Raw genomic sequence first — 23932 nt, 5'->3', positions numbered from 1 at the left:
ATCATAATTTGGAATATTTAGTCATATTGGTCCATCAGCTCTTGATTATTCCAGTTCTTCTGTATTCTTCTTAAATGGTGGTGTGCAGAACACAATATCCAGATATGTATTTAGCAGGGACTAGAGCTGAGCTATCACTTCCCTAATTCTAAGGTGCTGTTCTGTTCTTTCAATGTACACAACTCCATTTTGAAATTGTTTTTCCTTTTTACAATGTGACTTTTTTTCATAACTTTAATTTGCATTTGGTGAAATTCATAGAATTTAATTCAGCACAACTGAAATTTTTGTAGATAGTGCTTTAAAAATACAGATGCTTAGTAATTTTGAGAATGTTAGAAAAGAACACTTTTTTGAAAAACTTATCTGTTTCTAAAATATTTGCTTTTAAGAGTAAAATGCTTTCAAATTATATCTTCTTTTAATACAGTATTAAGGGTGGAGAATGTCACTTAATATTTCCTACCTTCAGCACCTAATTTGTCTTATTTTATATTTGTAGTATTATTTAATGTATGGCTGTATTTTTGTGACATTTTTAAAAATCCAATCATTTATTATACTTAGATCTTCAGGTACATTTGTTTTTTAATCAGTGCTCAGTTCTTTTTCATAAGGTGTTTTCTTTAATGTCTGGTGATATTTAAAATGCAAAGAGGTTTTGTCTTAAAAAAAAAAAAAGAATTTCTATCTCGAAATTCAGCTTACTAAGGTAAAAGAAGTCTCTGGGATTGCAATAAATTATCTCCCAGGAAATCAGATGTGATAACAGAGGAGTGGTCTGGGTCTGTAGGGGCCTAAGAAGAAAAAGTTATTGTAGTTGTTGTTAGCCATTTATTTCTTTTTGGGATGGTAAGATAGAGAATGTTGTTTCTCTAGCATATTTGTGTTATGATGTTTCTATACTTCACATAGATTAAAAAAATTAAGGGCCGCCTGGGTGGCGCAGCCGGTTAAGCGTCCAACTTCAGCCAGGTCACGATCTCGCAGTCCGTGAGTTCGAGCCCCGCGTCAGGCTCTGGGCTGAAGGCTCGGAGCCTGGAGCCTGTTTCTGATTCTGTGTCTCCCTCTCTCTCTGCCCCTCCCCCGTTCATGCTCTGTCTCTCTCTGTCCCCAAAATAAATAAAAAAACGTTGAAAAAAAAATTAAAAAAAAAAAATTAAAAAATTTTTTAATGTTTGTTTATTTTAGAGAGAGAGAGAGAGTGCAAACAGGGGAGGAGCAGACAGAGAGAGGGAGACACAGAATCTGAAGCAGGCTCCAGGCTCTGAGCTGTCAGCACGGAGCCTGACGCAGAGCTCAAACCCACTAACTGTGAGATCATGACCTGAGCCGAAGTTGGACGGATGCTCAACTGACTGAGCCACCGAGGTGCCCCTAAAAAAATTTTTTTTTTTGTATTTATTTTTAAGAGAGAGGGACAAGGCGAGCAGGGGAGGGACAGAGAGAGAGGGAAACACAGAAGGCTCCAGAGCTTGCCACAGGGCTTGATCCCACAGACTGCAAGATCATGACCTGAGCTGAAGTAGGCACTTAACCGACTAAGCCACCCAGGTGCCCCTATATTTTTTAAAAGTAGTATTAGCACTTTCATTGAGGCTGTTAGAAAAATTTCATGCTACAGTGCAAAGTTGCAATCTTGAAAGCAATATTTGACATTTGGATATTGCTTTCCTGGTTTGGATGTGAAGTTTTTTAGTTGGAGAGAAATTCTCATATTTGATTTCTGAGCCAGAGTCTTAATCAGATGTTGACAATTTAATTTGAACATAAATCTTTTTAGCAAGTATCAGTAGCAGGGAATTAATTAATTTCCTGGCTTACTTGAGAAAGATGTCACTAGAAGGCTTTATTTATGATTTCTAAAGGCCCTCTGCTGATACCTTCTGGTATTGCTGAAAGTATGTTAGTTGAAATAACATGCCAATTGTTCTGCATTACACCAATGCTTCTTACTGCCTGCAGTGTGTTTTAAACACGGTTTTCTTGGTTATTCCTAATATAATTCCACCGTCTTATTTTTAATTACCAGCCAGGTTATAGGACTAATTCTTTTGTTTTTATTGAAGTATAATTGACATATGATATCCTATTAGTTTTAGATGCACATCATAGAGGTTTGATATTTTCATACATAATGAAATGATCCCTATAATAAGTCTAGTTACCATCTGTCATCATGCAGAGTTTCTATAATATTATTGGCTATATTCCCTATAGCCCTGTAGAGGGGATTGTACCTCTTAATCCCCTTCATCTGGTTTGCCTACCCTCAACCCCTTCCCCTCTGGTAGCCTATAGTTTTCTGTATCTGTGAACCAGTTGCTGTTTTGTTTGTTTTGTTTTTTAGATTCTACATAGAATTAAAATCATATGGTATTTGTCTTTCTGTCAGTCTTATTTCACTTAGCATAATATCCACTGGGTCTATTCGTGTTGGTGCAAATGGTAATTCCACGACCTAATGTTAAAAAAAAATAATAAAAGAAAGGCCGTTAACTGTCAAGAGTAGTGAGTGGCTTCCAAATTATTTTGCCCACCCACACCTTTAGCATGTCTCCAATATTTTTATGTTTTAAATTGTACAAATAAAATTGTTTCTATAAATTACATACATCATATAATATAAAAATTAAATTAAAAGGATGAGATAGGGGTGACTGGGTGGCTTAGTCGGTTGAGCGTCCTACTTTGGCTCAGGTCATTATCTTGCAGTCCGTGAGTTCGGGCCCCGTGTCAGGCTCTGTGCTGACAGCTCAGGGCCTGGAGCTTGCTTTGAATTCTGGGTCTCCCTCTCTCTTTGCCCCTCCCCCACTCATGCTCTGTCTCTCTCTGTGTCAAAAATAAATAAATATTAACAAAATTTTTTTAAAAAATGATGAGATAAAAGTACAAACGGAAGTTACAATGTTTTCTTACCACAGTCCATTGGATTGTCTTGCATACATACTCAGGTGCATGTATATGAAAAGCATTTATATATAGCTTAGGAATGTGATGCTAACCATAATATAAGAACAGATTTTACAACAGAACTGTCAGTTTTGAGGTAGGTTGCCTGGGGAAGATCAGGCAAAAGCTGGAGAACCACACACACATCATGCATGTTGTAGGGCATATCCATGACTCCAGTTGAGAGTTGGACTAAACAACCTCTGATACTCCTGAATTCTATGACTATAGATAGGAATTCATAGGTGGAGCACTTACATTTAAAACACTGTAGGAAACTTAGACTGTGAATCTGGAACAGGACTAAACAGGAAATTGTTCAACTTCTTCACCCAAACCTGCTCAGAACTTCTGCTGTCTTTAGAAATTTGATGGGGTGCCTGGGTGACTCAGTCGGTTGAGCGTGTGACTTTGGCTCAGGTCTTGATCTCACAGTTTGTGGATTTGAGCCCCATGTTGGGCTCTATGCTGACAGCTCACAGCCTGGATCCTGCTTCAGATTCTGTGTCTCCCTCTCTCTCTGTCCCTCCCCTGCTCATGCTCTATCTCTCTCTCAAAAATAAATAAACATTAAATTTTTTTTTTTATTTTGATGATTTCTGGGGTGCTTGGGTGGCTCACTCAGTTAAGCTTCCAACTCTTGATTTTGGCTCAGGTCTTGATCTCATGATTTATGAGTGCCAAGCTCTGTCCTGATAGCTTGGAGCCTGGAGCCTGCTTGAGATTCTCTTTCTCCCTCTCTCTGCCCCTACCCCGCTCGTGCTCTCTCCATTTCTCTCTCTCTCTTTCTCTCTCTCAAAATAAATGAACTTAAAAAAAATTTTTTATGGTTTCTGCTTCACAAGCTATCTCCACATAGGAAAAAGTTTTAAGTTTTCTTGTAATATCCTGACTATATAGGAGAATAAATCTGTAAGTAAGGAATTCCAACAATGAACTTTATCAACAGAGTTTTACTCTGCTTTAGTATACCAAATAAAAGGAGAGAGGCAGGGAGAAAACATGAAAGCAAGTTAAGGATGAACCATTATTTTAAAGTGTATAGTATCACAGTCCCTCTAAAATCTGTAAGTTACTAAAATAAATCTATAAGTACTGTTTCACTAAGAATAAGTAATTTTGGGGGCGCCTGGGTGGCTCAGTCGGTTAGGCGTCCAAATTCAGCTCAGGTCATGATCTCACGGTTCGTGAGTTTGAGCCCTGTGTCTGGCTCTGGGCTGACAGCTTGGAGCCTGGAGCCTGGAGCCTGCTTTGGATTCTGTGTCTCCCTCTTTCTCTGACCCTTCCCCACTGTGCTCTGTCTCTCTCTCAAAAATAAGTAAACATTAAAAAAAAAAATTTTTTTAAAGAATAATTTATTCTGCGATGTAATTGAGTAGCTTCACTTTTTTAAGCTCAAAATTGTATTGCCTTCAAAACAAAACTTTAGCATCCATCTGCCCTTTTTCTTTTTTCTTTTTGGTGAGGGGATGGTTTTGTGAAATCCAGCTAGCAAAGATAAGCCAGCAATAAGCTTACAGCTTTTTCACTGTACTTGATTTGAGTATTGTGGATGTGACTATAGTGCTACAGAGCACCTACTTAAGTTTCTTTGTTGTGGTGGTGATTTTCTTCTTTCCTGGTTGATGTAATACCCTGTTCTGTGTCATTGCTCACAGAGAGGCGGAAGCCCTTGTGCTTCAATGCATCTAAGAGTGTCTAGCATCATTAGAACTTGAGATTTTTTTTTTTAATTTCTAATCCTGCATTTGTTGAGAAGATTTCCATCTTAGTAGCACTTTTTTTTTTTTAAAGTATAAAAGACACAAAATGAAAGGCCATTGGATGGCCTGTGGGATGTTCTTTGGGAGATGTTTTCTACAATTTTAGTGAAATAGAAGCTTATTAGAATATGATACAATCTTAGGGAGCATACACTTGGTTTATTAATAAAAGCCTCATATGTTAAGCAGCTATGCAAATACACAAATAACCACCATCTTTTAGTGTAGAAGTAGAATATCTTAAACATTGTTTTCTGGCTTTAGCTCACTGGAGGTTTTCCAACAACATTTAACTTGTTTTCAAACGATTGTAGATTGTGCAGGACACAACTATACATTCTTCTGGGTTAAAGAACAGTGTCTACGTTTTATACTGCTTGGAACTGTTGTCTGCTACAAAAATGCAGAACAGCTGAAGAAAACAATCTACCCATTTTGTTATTGCAACTGATTGTTTATTAGTGGAAATATTTCTTTGATAAATTTCTTTCCATTTTCCATATTCCTTGGGTGTCACAAATTGTCTTTACAAGATTTGTGATGAGTTATCCAAACATTGAATCAAATTAAGTTTAAACAGATAAATACTCGTGAGGTTAATATATTCTTCTTAGGAATGTTCCTCCAGAGGGCCTTTGCAAATAAGGTGATCTTGCTTGAGTTTCTTGGTAGAAAGATGGAATCCAGGCTATTTTCTGTTGTTAGAAGTTTAGCTTTGTGAGAATGGGAATAAAGGTTTTATGATCTGATTATAGCTCAGGAGAATTTAGGCCATAGTATAAATTACCTGCCTTCGGTCTACATACTGGTTTGGGATGTATATCCTTTTTTTAAAAAATTTTTTTGCTCCTACTTCTATGTCATTATCTTTTGTTGCATTTGGGTGCAGAGATTTTTGGATTGGTACAGAAATCCAAGACAAGCTTGACTTTTGCTTCTTGTTTTCATCATTATAAGGATTTGTAGTTCTAGTATTTTACTAAATAAAATCAATTGAATAAACAGTTTTCTTATTTAGATGAGTCACACTTTGTCACATACAGACTGAGTTTACCAAATATGTGGTTTAACCAAATAGTTATTTTTTCCTTTTTTAGTGGGATTTACCTAATAATTAGGTTTAAAAAAAATAGCTGCCATTGAAACTGGCAAAAAGAAAAATAATCTTTGCAAAAGCAATTGATGTTTTATATAAAAAGACACTCCTGTATGTCTCTTCTTTACTATAGTACACAGTACACTTCACTTCTGATTAACAGATGTGTGGGTTTTTTCCCCCCACACCAAGCACTTCTCTGCAGTATCTGCTGGGTGTCCTGCAGTTTAATGCAATAATGACCCTATCTGAGAAGTTAGCTTCATATCCCACAGTTTAAGGGCATAGACGCACAAGACTGCTTCCCCTCCCTGTTTAGCTGCCACTGGCAAGTCCAGGTTTTGACCAGCTGACTACAGATCAAATGATCCCACCACCTACTCCTTGGGTCCCATAAATTTGCTAGAGTGGCTCGGAGAACTCATGAAAATACTTTACTTACTGTATTAGAAATTTATTATAAAAGGGTATAACTCCAGAATGGCCAAGAGATGCAAAGGGCAGTTATGTGTGAAGAGGGGCAGAGCTTCTGTGCCTTCTGGGTGTGTCACTCTCCCAGGACTTCCCATGTGTTCACCAACCTAGAAATTCTCAGAACCCCATGGGTTAGGGATTTTTGTGGAAGCTTGATTATATAGATACGGTTGATCAGATCACAATCTCCAAGCCCTCCTTACTCCTTGGAGATGAGGGAGTGTGGGGCTGAAAGTTCCAAGTCTGAGCACATGGTTGGTTCCTCTGGCAACCAGCTCCCATCCTAAGTTAAGTGGAGGCATTCCACAAGACACCTCCTTAACATAAAATCAGGTATGGTTGATGGGCGCCTGGCTGGCTCAGTTGGTTACACATCTGACTCTTGATTTCGGCTCAGGTCATCATCTCACTATGGGTTCGAGTCCCATGTTGGGCTCCAGGCTGACAGCACAGAGCCTGCTTGGGATTCTCTCTCCCCTCTCTCTCTGCCCCTCCCGAGTTCGTTTGTTCTCTCTCTCTCTCTCTCTCTCTCTCTCTCTCTCTCTCTCTCTCTCTCTCAAAAATAAACTTAAAGAAAAATCAGGTGTGGTTGAACAGGGTGAGGAGGTTGTTATGAGTAATACAACACTGAATGTTGTATCACCTTTATGCTCTGAAGCTATTTCAGGATCTAAGGACAAAAGACCGAATATTATAACAAAAGATGCTCCCTTTGCTGTTAATATGCAGGAAATTCTAAGAGTTTTGGGATCTATTAGCCAAGAACTGTGGATAGAAGACCACAAAATATTACAGATCACAATATCATATGCTAAGTGTGAAAATGTCAAAGCCATTCTTTTTGATTGAATGTTTTAAGTCTATTTTTCTTAAGGAAAAAGAGAGACTTTCTCTCTCCTTAAAGACTGGAACCCTTGTGATTTTTTTCTTCCCATTAGTTTATTTCTCTTATCATTCATTGTCTGTAGCTTTACAATTCTGTATTGTCCTAGTACTGCTTTTGAAATTACAGCTGGAAACTCTGAAAAGCATTTTCACAAAGGAAGACTGAATTGTGACTTTAGACCAACAGTAAGCTACAGGAACAAATGAAATTAAGAAATTAATATTATTTCAGATATGTTTCTTTGTCCTTCGTCTTTCAGAGAATTGTTGAAACCAAGAATTTAAAAGTCATCTCTTTGCTTTTCAATGTAATTAGAACTATAAAACATTCTACCTGCTTATAAATCTGCTTAAATTTTTTGTGAAGGAGTTTCCGTAGACTGATATACTACCATTTTTCAGATTTTCAGAGTTCTCAAAAACAAATGTTTTCTTCACCGTATGTAACACAGGGAAACTTTATTTTAACCTTTATGTTTATCACATAAAACATTAAAAAAAAAAAAAGAAACCACTACAGGGTTCTAATAACCAGAACTCTATATTCTGTTTCTTTTTTTTCCTCAGGCAATCATTTTTATCCTGGAATTTATTTCAATATTTTCTAAATAGCATGCTTAAGGGCGCCTGGGTGGCGCAGTCGGTTAAGCGTCCAACTTCAGCCAGGTCACGATCTCGCGGTCCGTGAGTTCGAGCCCCGCGTCGGGCTCTGGGCTGATGGCTCGGAGCCTGGAGCCTGTTTCTGATTCTGTGTCTCCCTCTCTCTCTGGCCCTCCCCCGTTCATGCTCTGTGTCTCTCTGTCCCAAAAATAAATAAAAAACGTTGAAAAAAAAAATTTAAATAGCATGCTTATGTCTTTTTTTTTCTCTTGTAGATAGTATCTGTTGATTGCCTATAAGAAGATGATGATTAAGTTCTTTTCTCTCTGCCCACATTTTATTAAAATTTTAGTTAAATTTTGATACTGTTTACATATGCCAATGTAAATATTTTTACCAGGTTGGGGGATGGAAATTTTTCCTCTGTCCTTTGAGGTCCTTTTGGTATAAGGCAGATTAACAGGAGAAAATCATATTTGATTACCTAACTATGGGGCTCCATAAGAATATGAGACCCACAGGAAGTCAGGCAGTTGAGGCTTATATGCTATCCAGAGCTAAAGAGAAGTTGGGTATGGGGCTGAGACTTCAAAGGAAAGATGAAAGGAATCTTCCTAGGAAGATGAAAAAGAGTGAATGTTTGGTAAACAAATGTTTGCTGGATCATACAGAAACAGTGGGGCATAGAGAGGAATTTTTTTTTTTAACGTTTATTTATTTTTGAGACAGAGAGAGACAGAGCATGAACAGGGGAGGGTCAGAGAGAGAGGGAGACACAGAATCTGAAACAGGCTCCAGGCTCTGAGCAGTCAGCACAGAGCCCGACGCGGGGCTCGAACTCACGGACTGCGAGATCGTGACCTGAGCCGAAGTCGGAGCTTAACCGACTGAGCCACCCAGGCGCCCCCTTTTCTTTTTTTTTTTTCTTTTTTTTTTCTTTTTTTCTTTTCTTTTTTTTTTCTTTTTTTTTTTCTTTTTTTTTTTTTTTTTTGCATAGAGAGGAATTTTAACAGACTTTGCGAAGTTCCTTTCTGTCTGCCACTCCCAAGTTCAAGTTATACTATAGTTAGCTATGGTGATAGCTCCCTTCTTGGAGCAGGTTCTCTATCTAAATTCTTTTAGGCATTTAGGGGGAAGGTCAAAGTTTCTTTGTAACCCTTCTGATTCCTTTTTTTTGTTTGTGTATTTTTTGAAAGAAAGAGAGAGCAAGCCCCGGTGAGGGGCAGAGAGAGAGGGAGAGAGAAATCCCACGCGGGCTCCACGCTGTAGCACAGAACCCGTTGTGGGGCTTGAACTCAAGAACTGTGAGATCATGACCTGAGCCAACACCAAGAGTTGGATGCTTAACTGACTGAGTCCATGAGCCTTCTGATTCTTAAAAATAATCAGCCTAGAATCATTCACATGCTAGAGAGACACATTTTGGTGTAGCAGATTGTGCTCCCCTACAGTCCTGAAATTGACTTGGTAGATAGTTTCATCTCAGTGGATCGGTCACAGTCTTGACAATAGGTAAGTTCAGTTAAACTCATTTCAGGAGGTAGTAATGCAGGTAGACTTCCAGAGGTAGGCTTGTGTTATACCTGCAATCAGGTACTTAATAAGACATTTCTATAGGAAGAAAAGAAGAAAAATAGTTAATGATTGGAACAATTATCAGCCAATTTGTAAGTTTTGAGGATAATCAGTTGAGAAGATTTCTAGATGTCAGGGTTGAAGCATCTTTTATAGTTTGAATGTCTCTAATTATGTCATTGTGTCTTCAGGCAAACTTTGTCAGTGGCCGGTATAGCAACATGTACAAAGATTGTCTAAACATGAATTATTAGGGTGAATTCTCTGAGGTTTACATCAAGTTGTTCAGTTTGGAAGACTTTAGGAAGGGCAGTTTTAGTTCTCAATGATTCTAACTCAGAAGGGTCGGAGAAAAATTAAAAACATTAGTTTGGAGAGTTGTAGCCAGACATTGGAGAAACTAGAAGAATTCAAGATCTAGTCAATTTAGAATGAACAGTATTAGAATCTAATATCCACAAAGGTGTGCTATTGAAACATTTTTTTCTCTCTATAACCACTCTCATTTCTACCAAAGATAGCCAAGTTAAAAGTAATTTGTTTGCAAAATAAGTAGTTTTAGTAAATTGGCCTGGTTATTTGCCTAAATGCAGCAAGAATAGCAATTGATCATATAGGCTCTTATATTTTATTACTAATTTTTTAAATGTTTGAGAGAGCGGGGAGGGGCAGAGGGAGAGGGAATCAGAGTGTGGAGCCTGACACAGGGCTGGATCTCATGACTGCAAGATCAGGACCTGAACCAGTATCAAAAGTTGGATGCTTAACCAACTGAGCCACCCAGGTACCCCATATAGACTCTTTTTTTCTTTAAAAAAAAAAAAATTAACATTTATTTTTGAGAGACAGAGTGACACAGAGCATGAGTCGGGGAGAGGTAGAGATGGGGTACACAGAATCCGAAGCAGGCTCCAGGCTCTCAGCTGTCAGCACAGAGCCCGACACGGGGCTTGAGCTCAGGGACCACGAGATCATGACCTAAGCTGAAGTTGGCTGTCCAACCGACTGAGCCACCCAGGCGCTGCGCCCCCTTCCCTGCCACCCCCCCCCCCCCCTAGACTCTTTTAAATCTGCTTTGGTGAAACTGTGTATAAAGGGAACTTCAGATTGGACTTTTAACAGCCTCCAAAGGCTAAGAAACCAAGCCAAATACTTGCCATTAGACCTTGCCTACAATATAATTCCTCGCTTTTCAATGTCCCCAAAACATGTTGAGGTTCCTGTACCTTCCAGGAAGTGACCTTTTTTTATTCACCTGGGAAGGCTGCTAGGAACCTTGTAAGCAAGGTACCAGGCCAGTTTTTCCAAGGGGCTTTATTGTGTCTATAGTCCTCCTTGGTTCCTTAAAGCTGTCTGGTCATATCTGAGTCTGCATCTTTCTCTCAAATACGACATTCCAATCAAAGTTTTGGTAATATAACCAGTGTTTACAATTGTCTTTTGTTATAAGGAGAACAGATTCTTATTGAAATTAAGCAAATAAATATATTGCCATAAAAATAAGAATATTCACTGAGAGTTTCTAAATTCTGGAGGGATCAGGTACAGAGAAATATATAAATGTCTCAAACATGCTTATAAAGATACAATTTACCTAATTGCTGTAAGTTTATATTTGGCTTCAGAGGAAAGGTTTCCTTATATCTGGGAAACAAGAATAAAGAGCCAACAATATTCAAACAAAAAGTTATAAAAATTATAGTTATTCTCCTCTGTTTATTTAGTCCCATATAACTAATTCTTTTGCTTGAATCCAGTTTTCCTGATAGTTCTGGAAATTTTTACTCAGTCCAATTTTATGATCTTCAAGTTATCAGAAACCTGTGTTCTAGAGTCTTTTCCATGAATCTCCTTGAATATAAAGCATTTTTCAGGAACACTTTTGTAAAAGTATCTGAGTAAAAACATAACTATGTAAATGATAAAAGACTTAAAAATGTCAGTGGTTAACGACCTGATTAGAGTTTATTACAATGGAGTTGACAAGGAAATTGGTTATTTCTGTGACATACAACATTTTAAGATAATAACTAGAATTATGATTGATAATAGTATACCAGGACATATCAGGATTTTAGAAATTTTATATAGTTTTTAGAACACTTTTACCCATACAATATAAGATTTATCATCACTTACTTGACAAATGCTTCCCATGTAATAACATCAAATAAGCCTAGTTTATTAAAAATTTTTTTTAATTAAAATTTTTTTAATTTCTATTTTTTGACAGAGGGTGTGCACGCCTGCACACATTCAAGTGGGGGAGGAAGGGGCAGGAAGAGAATCGCAAGCAGCCTCCATGCTCAGAGTGGGGTAGGGGTAGGGGTGGGGTTTCGATCTCATGACTGTGAGATCATGACCTGAACTGAACTCAAGAGTCAGATGCTCAATTGACTGTGCCATACAGGCACCCTCAAATAAGCCTAATTTGTTCTCTCTCTCCTTATAAAAAAAGATGCTATTTTTTTGCATTTGTTTTTCAGGGGCCCTTTGAAAAATTCCAAAGCTATTTTGAGCTCTTCCAAAGCTATTTTGAGGTTCCTTGATTTGGGGGAACTTTGTCAAAAGATATCAAAAAACTTTAAAAATGGGTCACTATGGAACAGTACATAGTTATCTATTTATCCAAGTGGCAATTAAGACTTAGCAGGCAAATATAGAAAGTTCACTGGCTGCATAAAGGAAACACTTAACCCTTTTAATATTGAGAATATATAATATTCAGTTTTCTTAAGTAATCAAAAACTGATTAAGCAACATGAAGCATAGGGCAATATTTTGATAAAACACAGGAATTCTGTTTTCTAGTGGGCAGATTACTTTAAGGGTAAAGAAAATCCCTTTATAATTTCTTGTTATTGAGAGCAGACCAAGAAAACTTCGCCCTTTTTAAAATTTTTTAATTTATTTTTGAGAGAGAGCACAGGTGCATGTGTGTGTGCAAGTCGGGGGAGGGGGAGAGAGAGAGGGAGAGGGAGAATTCCAAGCAGGTTCCAGGCTGTCATTGCAGGGCCCCATGCAGGGCTTGAGCACATGAGATCATGACCTGAGCTGAAATCAAGAGTTGGACACTTAATCGACTGAGCCACCCTGGCACCCCAACTTTGTCCTTTTATAAGAGAAAAATCAAACTCTGATTTCACACCATTATACTTTTGATATAAAACTCATTGTTAAATAAATTCATTTTAATTTTAACCAGCTTGACCTCTCATTAAAATTTCTCTTCAAATATTCCTTTTCTACAAACCTACAACTTTGTTTTTTACATTCATATTTTATAATTTCCTGTCTCATAACTAGTTTTACTGTAGGACAAATTTTCTTTCTTTCCCTTAAAAGTACCTCCATATTTCATACCTTTTCTTGAAAACACATGCTACTTTCCTTGTATACAGACTTGTTTCCTTTATTATTTTTAGTAGCTTTAACTACATACAATAGTTAGAATTCTTAGCCCTTAGAAATTTTAATTTCCAGTAAAATAAGTATAGGCATACCTCATTTTTTTGTGCTTTGCTTTATTATACTTTGCAGATACTGCTTTTTTTTTTTTTTAAATGAATTGAATTGTGTTCAGCAAATCTGTCAACCCCATTTCTCCAACATTTGCTCACTTCATGTCTCTGTGTCATGTTTTGGTAATTCTCACAATATTTCAAACTTTTTAATTATTACTATATTTGTTATGGTGATCTGTGATTAGTGATCTTTGATGTTTTGAAGCACCATAAATCATGCTCATATAAGCCAGAGTAATGTGGGTGTTCTAATTCCTCCATTGACCAGCAGATCCCTGGTCTTTCTCCCTCTCCTCGGGCCTTCCTATTCTCTGAGACACAACATTAATGAAATGAGGCCAATTAATGACCCTTCAATGGCCTCTAAGTGTTGAAGCTAAAGAGGGAGTCACACATCTCTCCCTTGAAATCCGAAGCTAGAAATGACTCAGCTTAGTGAGGAAGGTTTGTCAAGAGTCAAGGTAGAATGAAAGCTAGGTCTCTTGCACCAATTAGCCAAGTTGTGAATGCAAAGGAGGAGTTCTTGAAGGAAATTAAAAGTACTACTACAGCAAACACACAAATGATAAGAAAATGAAACCGTCTTATTGCTGATATGGAGAAAATTTTAGTGGTCTAGGTAGAAGATCATTCCTGTAAGGCAGGAACTAGTCCAGATCATGGCCCTGTCTCTCTTCAATTCTGTGAAGGCTGTGAGAAGTTAAGAAGCTGCAGAAGAAAAGTTTGAAGCTAGCAAAGGTTGGTTCATAAGGATTAAAGAAAGAAGCTGTCTCTATAATATTAAAGTGTTAAGTACCAAGTCCAAGCTACAACAAATTATCCAGGAGTTCTAGCTCAGATAGTTAATGAAGATGGCTGCACTAAACTATAAATTTCCAGTGTACATGAAACAGCCTTATATTGGAAGAAGATGCCATCTAGGACTCTCATAACTAGAGAGAAGTCAGTGCCTGGCTTCAAAGCATCAAAAGTGCTTCAAAGACTGACTTTCTTGGTAGGACCTAATGCAGTTGGTGACTTTTAAGTTGAAGCCAGTGCTCCTTTCCTATTTGAAAATTCTAGGGCCCTTAAGAATACTATGTTTATCCTTCCTGTGCTTTAGAAATGGAACAACAAAGCCTGGATGACAGCACATCTGTTTATAACATGGTTTACTGAATATTTTAAGCCCACTGTTGAGACCTACTGCTCAGAAAAGAAGATTTCTTTTAAAATATTACTGCTCATTGACAGTGTACCTGGTCACTCAAGAACTCTGATGGAGATGTACAGCAAGATTAATATTGTTTTTTTTTGCCTGGTAACACGGCGTCCATCCATTCTGTAGTCCACGGATCAGTCATTTTGATTTCAAGACTTACTGTTTAAGAAATACATTTCATAAGGCTGTAGCTGCCATAGAGATCCATCCTCTGATGGATCTAGGCAAAGTAAATTGAAAGCCTTCTGGAAAAGATTCACCATTCTAGATGCCATTAAGGACATTCGTGATTCATGGGAAGAGGTCAAAACATTAACATGAACAGGAGTTTGGAAGAAATTGAATACAACCCTCATTGGTGACTCTGAGGGATTCAAGACTTGAGGGGAGGAAGTAACTGCAGCTGTGGTGGAAATAGCAAGAGAACCAGAATTAGAAGTGGAGCCTGAAGATGTGACGGAATTGCTGGAATCTCATGATCAAACTTGAACAGATGAGGAATTGCTGCTTATGGATGAGCAAAGAAAGTAGTTTCTTGGTGGAGATGCTGTGAAGATTGTTGAAATGACAACCAAGGACAGAAGTTCTGCTGTGGGTAAAATGCTATCAAATAGTGTCACATGCTACAGAGAAATGGTTCATGAAAGGAAGAGTCAGTTGTGACAAACTTCACTGTTGTCTACTTTTAAGAAATTGCCACAGCCACCAAGATCAGTCAGCAGCCATCAACATTGAGACAAGAGCCTCTAGCAGCAAAAAGATTACAACTCACTGCAAGTTCAGATGATGGTTAGCAGAGTTTAGCAATAAAGTATTTTTAAATTAAGTTATGTACATTGTTTTTTTTAAGATAAAATGCTTTTGAACACTTAATAAGCTATAGTATTTTTTTTGACTTTTTTTTTAAGTGTATTTATTCTCAGAGGGGGGGGGGGCAAGTGGGGAAGGGGCAGAGAGAAAGAATCCGAAGCAAGCTCTGCACCACTAGCACAGAGCCCAATGTGGGGCTAACACTCAAGATCTGCAAGATCGCATTTTGAGCCACCTTGGCACCCTCCCCTCAAAAAAGCCTTTTTTTAAGCTTGCTTGTTTACTTTTGAGAGAGGGAGAGAATCCCAAGCAGACTCTGCACTGTCAGTGCAGAGCTTGACGCAGGGCTTAATCCCACAAACCACGAGATCACAACCTGAGCTGGGATCAAGAGTTGGCTGCTTAATCAATTGAGCCACCCAGGTGCCTCAATAAGTTACATTATGTGTAAACATAAATTTTATATCTGGGAAACCAGAAAATTCCTTTGATTCACTTTATTGAGGTGTTCACTTTATTCATGGTCTGGAATTGAGATTACAGTATCTCTGGGTATGCCTGTAGTGAGCAATTATGAACTGTTATACCAGCATTCTTTAGATTGGCAAATTTATGAATACATTTCACAATTTCTAGGAACTTAATGCTTCTTCATACTGCATTGTCAATAAAGCACAAAATGTATACTAACAGACCCAAATTTATCTTTTAGTTTCTTTGTAATAAGGAAGGTAAAAGAAGATAAACCTATGTTTAGTAATTAATGTTCCATTATTTAATTTTATTTGGAGATAATCTAGATATTCAGTGAATTTCTATCATTTAACTTAGCAAAACTCTAAAGTTTCAGGTTACCAAAAATATTTTGGAAACTGTTTTTAAGTACATATACCATAAAATATAGTTGTTGCTAAGAAGCTTGCCTAAAAATTCCTATCTCACGTATATCTATCTAAATTATTTGCTTTCAACAATGAGTTTTTTAAATATATTTTAAGTTGTTTTGTTAAATTTTTTTAAATGTTTATTCTTGAGAGAGAGAGACAGGGACAGAGTGCAAGTGGGGGAGGGGCAGAGATAGAGAGAGTAAGACACAGAATCTGAAGCAGGCTCCAGTCTCTGAGCTGTCAGCACAGAGCCTGACACAGGGCTCAGGGCTTGGACTCACAAACCGTGAGATCATGACCTGAACAGAAGTCAGATGCTTAACTGACTGAGCCACCAAGGGGCTCCAGTAATGATGGTTACATTATTCACAAAAACTTCATGAGACATTAGACAAAGGCAGCTATCATCCCAAGCATTTTTCTTATTGACATATTTTGTCAAGAGGTATAACATGAACTTGATTAGTGAACCTAGGTAGAGTAAAAATATTACACTTAATGTTGATAACCCTAAAGACATGTCTGCATTAATTAAACCAAGAAAATTAAACTACCTTTTTTTTTTTTTTTTTTTAACCAAAGAGTTTTCTCAGATCATATGAACTTAGAAAGAAAGCATTTGGGTTAGTTTCTATACTCCTGAGAGTTTAGAGTGAATTTATATAAGCGCTTATTTTTAAGTCAGTTACATGGAGCTCTTTTGCAAATTAATTTTGGGAATACCTTCCAGAGGTAGGGAAATATCTGTATATCCTATCTATAATGTACAGAGATTTTATTTTAGACTATATAAAACTCACTAGTTTATAAGTAACAGTTGGAATAAAGTTTACTTGCTCAGATGGGTAAAGTCTTTTAGTGTTTGTGGAGAAGACTTAAAAATTTTTATTTTAAATGTTTATTTATTTTAGAGAAAGAGAAGCATGTGAGTGGGGAGGGGCGGAGAGGGAGACACAGAATCTGAAGCAGGCTTCAGGCTCTGAGATGTCAGCACAGAGCCTGACGGGGCGGGGTGGGTGGGGCGGGGGTTGAACCCATGAACTGTGAAATCATGACCTGAGCTGAAGTCGTACTGAGCCCCCAGGCGCCCTTGTGGAGAATACGTTTAAGATTTGTATTTGTCCCTGGAAGTAATCTTAAGGAGTCTGTGGTCTAAAGTTTGGACAAAAGAGCCCTTTTTGCAGTTTGTATTTTTTAAAAGTCATCTTTACCTCTTTGTTTTCTCCCCCCTTATTCTTCGGAGAATATGGGCATTGTTTTAGATATCTCCTGGATTGTTTACATTTCAAAGACAGGGCAAGAGTTACACCTTTAAGAGTTGGAGAAAGGTGGTGAATTCCTCCTAGAAGGACTTTGGTTTACTGAGGCTAGTAACTTACAAGTTTGAGATAAGTAGGGAAGGGAGGTTTTAGAATTGGTAAAAAGGAATTGATGGATTTTGGATCGCCTGTAGAGCTTTTTTTAGGTTTGGAAATATTTGTAAGATTAGGACAGCTGCTCTCATTTTTTTTTTTTTTTCCCAAAGAATTGGGTTGCAGCCTAAATGATATCAAGGGGCTGATCTGCACATCCAATTACATTATCCACAAATTGCTCTTTTCCCTTTGGGTGCATAGTTTTATTTTAGCTTAGTGGAGGTGAATGAAAAAAAAGTTCCTGTCAGGCTTTGAATATAAGCTTCTAATTTCTGAGCAACTTTAACCATAGAGCTACTTAAAATCTTTTTAAATATCTTGTCAGTTTTTAACTGAGACAAACTAAATATTTCTGGTAGTACTGAACAACTTCATGGACTTAAGGGGCGGGCATCTTCAAAGAGCATGCAAAGGTTACTACCTTCTTAAGATCTAGTCACTCCCACAGATAGCCAAAAGAAAATCCATAGCCTGGCCTGTCCTGGGTAGGCAGAAAGCCAAGCCATGCTGTTAGGACTCAAAACCATCTTAGTAAGATTTTGCTGCCTTTTTTTCTTTTTTCTTTTTTTCCTTTTTTAACATACCTACAGTTTCTGGGTCTGTAGTTCTCAGACATAAAATTACCAAGTGTGCCAGAAGGTGCCATGCTTAATTCTTTGGATTTTAAGGGGGGAATTTATGTTGGATGTCAATTAAAAAAATTTTTTTTTAAATCTTTGTTTATTTTTGAGAGAGAGACGGAGCACAAGCAGGGAAGGGGCAGAGAGAGAGGGAGACACAGAATCGGAAGCAGGCTCCAGGCTCCAGCTGTCTGTCAGCACAGAAGCCTGACTGGCGTGGAGGTGGGGGGCAGGGCTAGAACCCATGAACCATGAGATCATGACCTGGGCAGAAGTCAGATGCTTAAACTGAGCCACCCAGGGCCGAAGTCAGATGCTTAAACTGAGCCACCCAGGCACCCCTGGATGTAGATTTTAGTTTTGGGTGTAATTTCTATTCATTTATCTTATAAAAAGGAGTCCCTAACGCTAAGCTGTTGTATATCTTTGTATGCAATTTTTAATTTGATCTTTCCACAGGTGCCAGTAGGACAGCTGTTTAGGATGAGAGCTCTCTAAAAGTTGTTAAATATAAATTTTTTCCTATTCGAAAGATTGATCATCTGGCCATTGCTGAATAGGATCTATTAATTTTATTAGTGACTCAAACCAGTAAGCCTTCTTATGACTCAACCAAATATGCAAGAAGCATCTCTGAAGAGAGTTTAAAATATGCAGCGCTCACAAGGTCCAGAAAGTTCACTCTCAAAGATAGTCTAAGAGAGCAGAGGCCTTCTTTGCACAGGCAGTGAGGATGGTGTAGTGAAAACGGTATCTCCTGTCTCTCACAGGAACATGAGATGCTTCTAGTCAAAACCCCCCTAATCTGTAACACCAGACAGGTAATACTGGAATAGGACTTTTTCAGCACTAATGAAGCAATGAAGGTTGAGATGACCAAGGCTCCTTATGGTCTGGGACTCTTTATGATCAACTTCCCTGAAAACTGTCATGGCTGGACAAAGTGCTGTTTGTGACTTCAAGTCTGGGAACCCTGGTCTAGTTGGCCCCCAAGGTGTACCCCACCAAGTACACCTTCCAGATGGAGGAGACCAGAGAGAATATTCTCATTGGTCACAAAGCCAGACTTTCAGGACATTTATATAACAAGATGAAATGAAAAACCTCATCTAGTTTTTACTTAGGGGACCCACAGCAAAGTTTGTTTAAACAGATGATGGTCTGGCGAGAACTGTCAACTCACCAGTCTCTGAGGCCGGGTTGAACAGCCCTATAGGTTATATGCCTGTGTTCTATCCTATGGTTTTTACTCTTTATGACAAATGACACCACTGAGACAAAAACAGTGACCATCTCTGGGAGTTGAAGGATCAGTCAAGGATCCTTCAAGAATCCTTCAAGAAATCAAGAATATTCATTACCAACTGTACTAGAGTTATTATGCCCAAGTATTTTCCACAAATATTTTCTCCTAATGTAAATTTAGAAAGGAAAGAAACAAAGGGCTTTCACTTTTCACTTCTGCCAGACCCCACGGACAGAGGTCTAGGAGGCTGACTGGTAAGAAATCTTAACCTTCTGCGGGCTTTTGTCAGAGATCCCAGGATTCTTCATCTGCAGCAGTCTCAGGAGGAAGAAGTTTTCCAGCTAGTGAAGATCCTGCCAACTATACCAAAACTGTAGGGGATGGGACGTTTTTCCTTTCTCTTTCAATGTTCTTTTGGAGTTAATAAGAATTAAATTGAGGGGCACCTGGGTGGCTCAGTCAGTTAAGCATCTGACTCTTGATTTCGGCTCAGGTGATGATTTCACAGTTTTGTGGGTTTGAGCCCCACATCAGGCTCTGTCTGTCCTGACAGTGCAGAGCCTGCTTGGGATTTGCTCGCGCGCTCTCTCTCTCTTTCTCTCTCTCTCTCTCTCTCTCTCTCTCTCTCTCTCTCTCTCTCTCTCTCCCCTCCTCCCCTGCTCAAGCTTCCTCTGTCTCTCTGAAAATAAATAAACTTTAAAAATAAATAAATAATTAAATTGACATGAGTCAGATTAACAGAAAATCATATTTAATTACATATGTATATGGGCTCCATAAGAATGAGACTCATGGGGGGCGCCTGGGTGGCTCAGTCGGTTAAGCGGCCGACTTCGGCTCAGGTCATGATCTCGCGGTCCGTGAGTTCGAGCCCCACGTCGGGCTCTGTGCTGACAGCTCGGAGCCTGGAGCCTGTTTCAGATTCTGTGTCCCCCTCTGTCTGACCCTCCCCCGTTCATGCTCTGTCTCTCTCTGTCTCAAAAATAAATAAAGTTCTTTAAAAAAAAAAAAAAAAAAAAAGAATGAGACTCATGGGCAGTTAGGCAGTTGAGGCTTATATGTCCTGTAGAGCTAAGAAGTGGGTAGGGGCTGAGACTTCAAGGGAGAAGAAGACAGTTCACAGGAAAATGAAAAACATTAAATGGTAAACAAATGTTTGCTGGATCATACAGAAACAATGGGGTATAGAGAGGAATATTAACAGACTTTGCTAAATTCCTCCCTGTCTACCATGCCAAGTTCAGATAATACTGTAGTTATCTAAGGTGATAGCTTCCTTCCTGGAGCAGGCTCTCTATTTAAATACTTTCAGGCATTTAGGTGGAAAGTCAAAATTTCTTTGTGAGCCTTCTTATTCTTAAAAATAATCAACCTAGAATCATCCACATGCCAAAGAGACATATTGCAGGGTGGCACATTTTGCTCCCTTCCAACAACTTGAACCTTATAAGTAGAACGTGGTTACATTTTTTTCCTTTCTATATAATTTTTTTGTTGTCCCTGGAGTTAATTGCTTCCATTTTGATTGTTCTTTCTAGCTGTAATTGGGTCATTTCCAAATTCTGAAAGAACTACAAGTCCTCTCGATACTTTCAGAAACGTTGTGTATTCTTCCTAGTTTTCATCTTTTTCTTGATGCCCTTACTTCTCCAGTTTGAATGGATTGCTTTCAAAGACTGTTGCACACCTTTTGTCCTGGGACTCCTTCATCTGTTAATCAATAACAGATTCCCTGTTTCTCTGATTTAATGTTGTCTTCTTGATTGGCTTATTATTTTTCATGGAGCATATTCTCCAGGAACCTTGTGAAAAAGGATGCATAAGAGATCATTTTTTAGAAGTTGTGCCCATTTCAAAATTCCTTTATTTAATCCTTCATTTACTATGATACTTCATTGACTTGGTGTGGGATTTTATGTTGTATATAATTTCCCCATAGAATTTTTAAGCATTGTGTCTTAGTTGTTAGTGTTGCTCTGAAAAATCTGATGCCATACTGATTCTTGATCCTTTGGATAACATCTTTTTTTTTTCTCTAGAATTTTAAAAAGCCTTTATTGTCCTGGGTTTTACAAAGATGTTCTTGGTGTGAGTTTTGTTGGCTTTTGTTGGGCTAGATAGTTGTGGGTCCTTTTGATCTGGAGAACTCAAAAAAAGATCTGAAAGTACTTGTTTTAGAAAACTATCTTGTATTAATTTTTGTTCCATCTTAACCAAAAATGTATTTTCCCCATATCTCCCACTAACTTGCCACACACTTGTCTGACTGGAAAACTTGATTTTGTTTAAAAATTTTTATTGTATTAAAAAATTATTATGTAATATTTTATTCATACCTAAAAAAAACTTAAGGGGTGCCTGGGTGGCTCAGTCAGTTAAGTGGCCAACTCTTGGTTTCTGCTCAGGTCATGATCTCATGGTTCGTGAGTTCAAGCCCCGTCTCAGACTCTGTGCTGACAGTGCAGAGCCTGCTTGGGATTCTCTCTTTTTCCCTCTCTCTCTGCCTTTCCTGCTCTCTTTCTCAAAGTAAATAAATAAATTTAAAAAAAAAAGGTGCTGCTTTCTTATATAAAAAAAAAAACTAATAATAAACAAATGACCTATGAACTGACTACACAACTTAAAAATGGGAATGTTACCATCACTATGCTCTTGAAACTATATGTGATTCTCCCACTGTCCAAAATCTTGTATTTCATTCACTTTTACGTTTTAAAAGGTAGTTAATTATGTATGTATGTGACACTAAAAAAAACTATTGTTTAGTGGTACTTGTTGGGGTTTTTAAAATGGTATTAGTTTAGAGAGTCTTGTATGACTTGCTTTTTTGCAAAAATAATGTGTCTGCGGTTGATCCATGTATTGTATATAGCTGTAGTTCACTTACACTGTTTAATCTTTTTCCCAACTTAAGTTTGTATTCTTTTTGTTGGTCGAAAATTGGATCTCCTGTTACATTCCTTGGTTTTGTTTGCATTTTTCTTTCTTTATTTTCTGTCACATTCTGATTTCTGGGAAATTTCCTTGAAACTTATTTCCTAATCCTTCTATTAAGTATTTTTTTCCCCATCTTATTTTCTAAGTATTTTTTCCTCTTCTGTGAATACTTTTTCTTTTTTCTTAAAAAAATTTTTAGGGGCGCCTGGGTGGCGCAGTCGGTTAAGCGTCCGACTTCAGCCAGGTCATGATCTCGCGGTCCGTGAGTTCGAGCCCCACATCAGGCTCTGGGCTGATGGCTCAGAGCCTGGAGCCTGTTTCCGATTCTGTGTCTCCCTCTCTCTCTGCCCCTCCCCCGTTCATGCTCTGTCTCTCTCTGTCCCCAAAAAAATAAATAAACGTTGAAAAAAAAAATTTAAAAAAAATTTTTTTTAATATTTATTGATTTTTAAACATTTATTTTTGAGAGAGCCAGTGTAAGCAGGAGCAGGGGAGAGACAGAGAAGGGAACAGGAGATCCGAAATGGGCTCTGCACTGACAACAGCAAGCCCAATGTGGGGCTCAAGCTCACAAACTGTAAAATCATGACCTGAGCTGATGTTGGGTGCTCAACCAACTGAGCCACCCAGGCAGCCCTGAATACTTTTTCCCCCATTACATCTTGTTCTTCTTTTATAGATTTCTTTGTCTCTGAGGATAATTTCTTTTGCTTCCTATATTGCCTCTCTTTGGAGTTTTCTTTTTTTCTGGGTGTTTTAGTCTCTGTCTTCTTTAATAGAGGCTTTTCTTAAAAGTCTAGTCATTCGTGGTTTTTCCTTATTTGAGAGAGGCATTAAAATGCTCTGGGAAGCTCTCCTTTGTGAAGGCTTTCTTGGGTTGATGGTTTTTACTATACAGTAATTTGGCAGAGACCCACTTTATTGTAAGCTCTTCTAGTTGTCAGTGTCTTGGGTCTTGTCTTCAGTTGGTTTTTCCAGAGGAATTGTTCAAACTCTTGCCTTTGAGGGTGAGTGGATGATGGCAGTGGCAATATACCTGGCTACGTGTGTTTTGGGAGACAGGGAAGAGGACTGAAATTGTCATCTATCAGTTTGAATCCTTCTGTCCTCAGAATGGTCCCTCACCCCAGTCCTCAGTTCTGTCTAGAGTCTGTCATTCTGGAATCCTTCTGGTCCCTTGTTTCAGTTTCACCAGAAAGTAAACCTCTGGGCTGATCACCTGTGTGTTAGAAGAGTGATGTGCTTATCTGACTGCTCATTATAAATACTTTTAACCAATTCTTCTCTTTCCAGGTTCAACTCTATGCCCTTTTTTGGGGGGGGGAGGGGGAGAGCGAGAAGGGGAGGGTGCAGACAGAGGGAGACACAGAATCCTAAGCAGGCTCCAGGCTCTGAGCTGTCAGTACAGAGCCCGACGTGGGGCTCAAACCCGTGAACCGTGAGATCATGACCTGAGCCGAAGTTGGACTTTTAACCGACTGAGCCACCCAGGCTTTTAAAGGAGCCCCTAATACTTTTGTTCAGTTCTGACCTTTCTGTAGTTTTAGCATAAATTGGCTTGCTTCTTGTTGATTTCCCCATACTACCCACTACCCTGCCAAGCCTTTACCTAACTGGACAAAAGCTGGAAGCTAAGTCATTTATTACCGGACCACCTGTTTTTTTTTTTACCTTCCAAATTTTTATTGACATCTCTTATCTACTGCTGCCTCCTCTCTAGTTCTCTCTGCCTTTGTGTTTACCTTTTATTATTTAATTTTAATATAAAGCCAAAGTTAGTGTTTCAGTCTTTCATGTTTAATCCATTAATTCCCCTCTGGAGAAACTTTTATTAGGATACAAATTTGAGGGACTTTGATATAGATATGCCCTCTAAAGTCTTCTTTGTCCCCAAATTACAAGTCACAAAAAGTTTCATCTTTTTTTTTTTTTTTTTTTTTTTAATTA

The 23932-nt window shown here is 38.2% G+C and overlaps 1 protein-coding gene across 2 annotated transcripts in view; it reads left to right on the top strand.

Annotated features, from left to right (window-relative positions):
• Window positions 1-23932, top strand: part of TMCC1 (transmembrane and coiled-coil domain family 1) — a 247795-nt gene that overhangs the window by 80364 nt on the left and 143499 nt on the right. The window lies entirely within an intron of this gene.

This window comes from Felis catus, chromosome A2 (genome assembly GCF_018350175.1).
Source record: "Felis catus isolate Fca126 chromosome A2, F.catus_Fca126_mat1.0, whole genome shotgun sequence".
NCBI classification, from domain to species: domain Eukaryota; kingdom Metazoa; phylum Chordata; class Mammalia; order Carnivora; family Felidae; genus Felis; species Felis catus.
The sequence above is the reverse complement of the archived record's forward strand: the minus strand, read 5'-3'. Positions and strand labels throughout refer to the sequence as shown.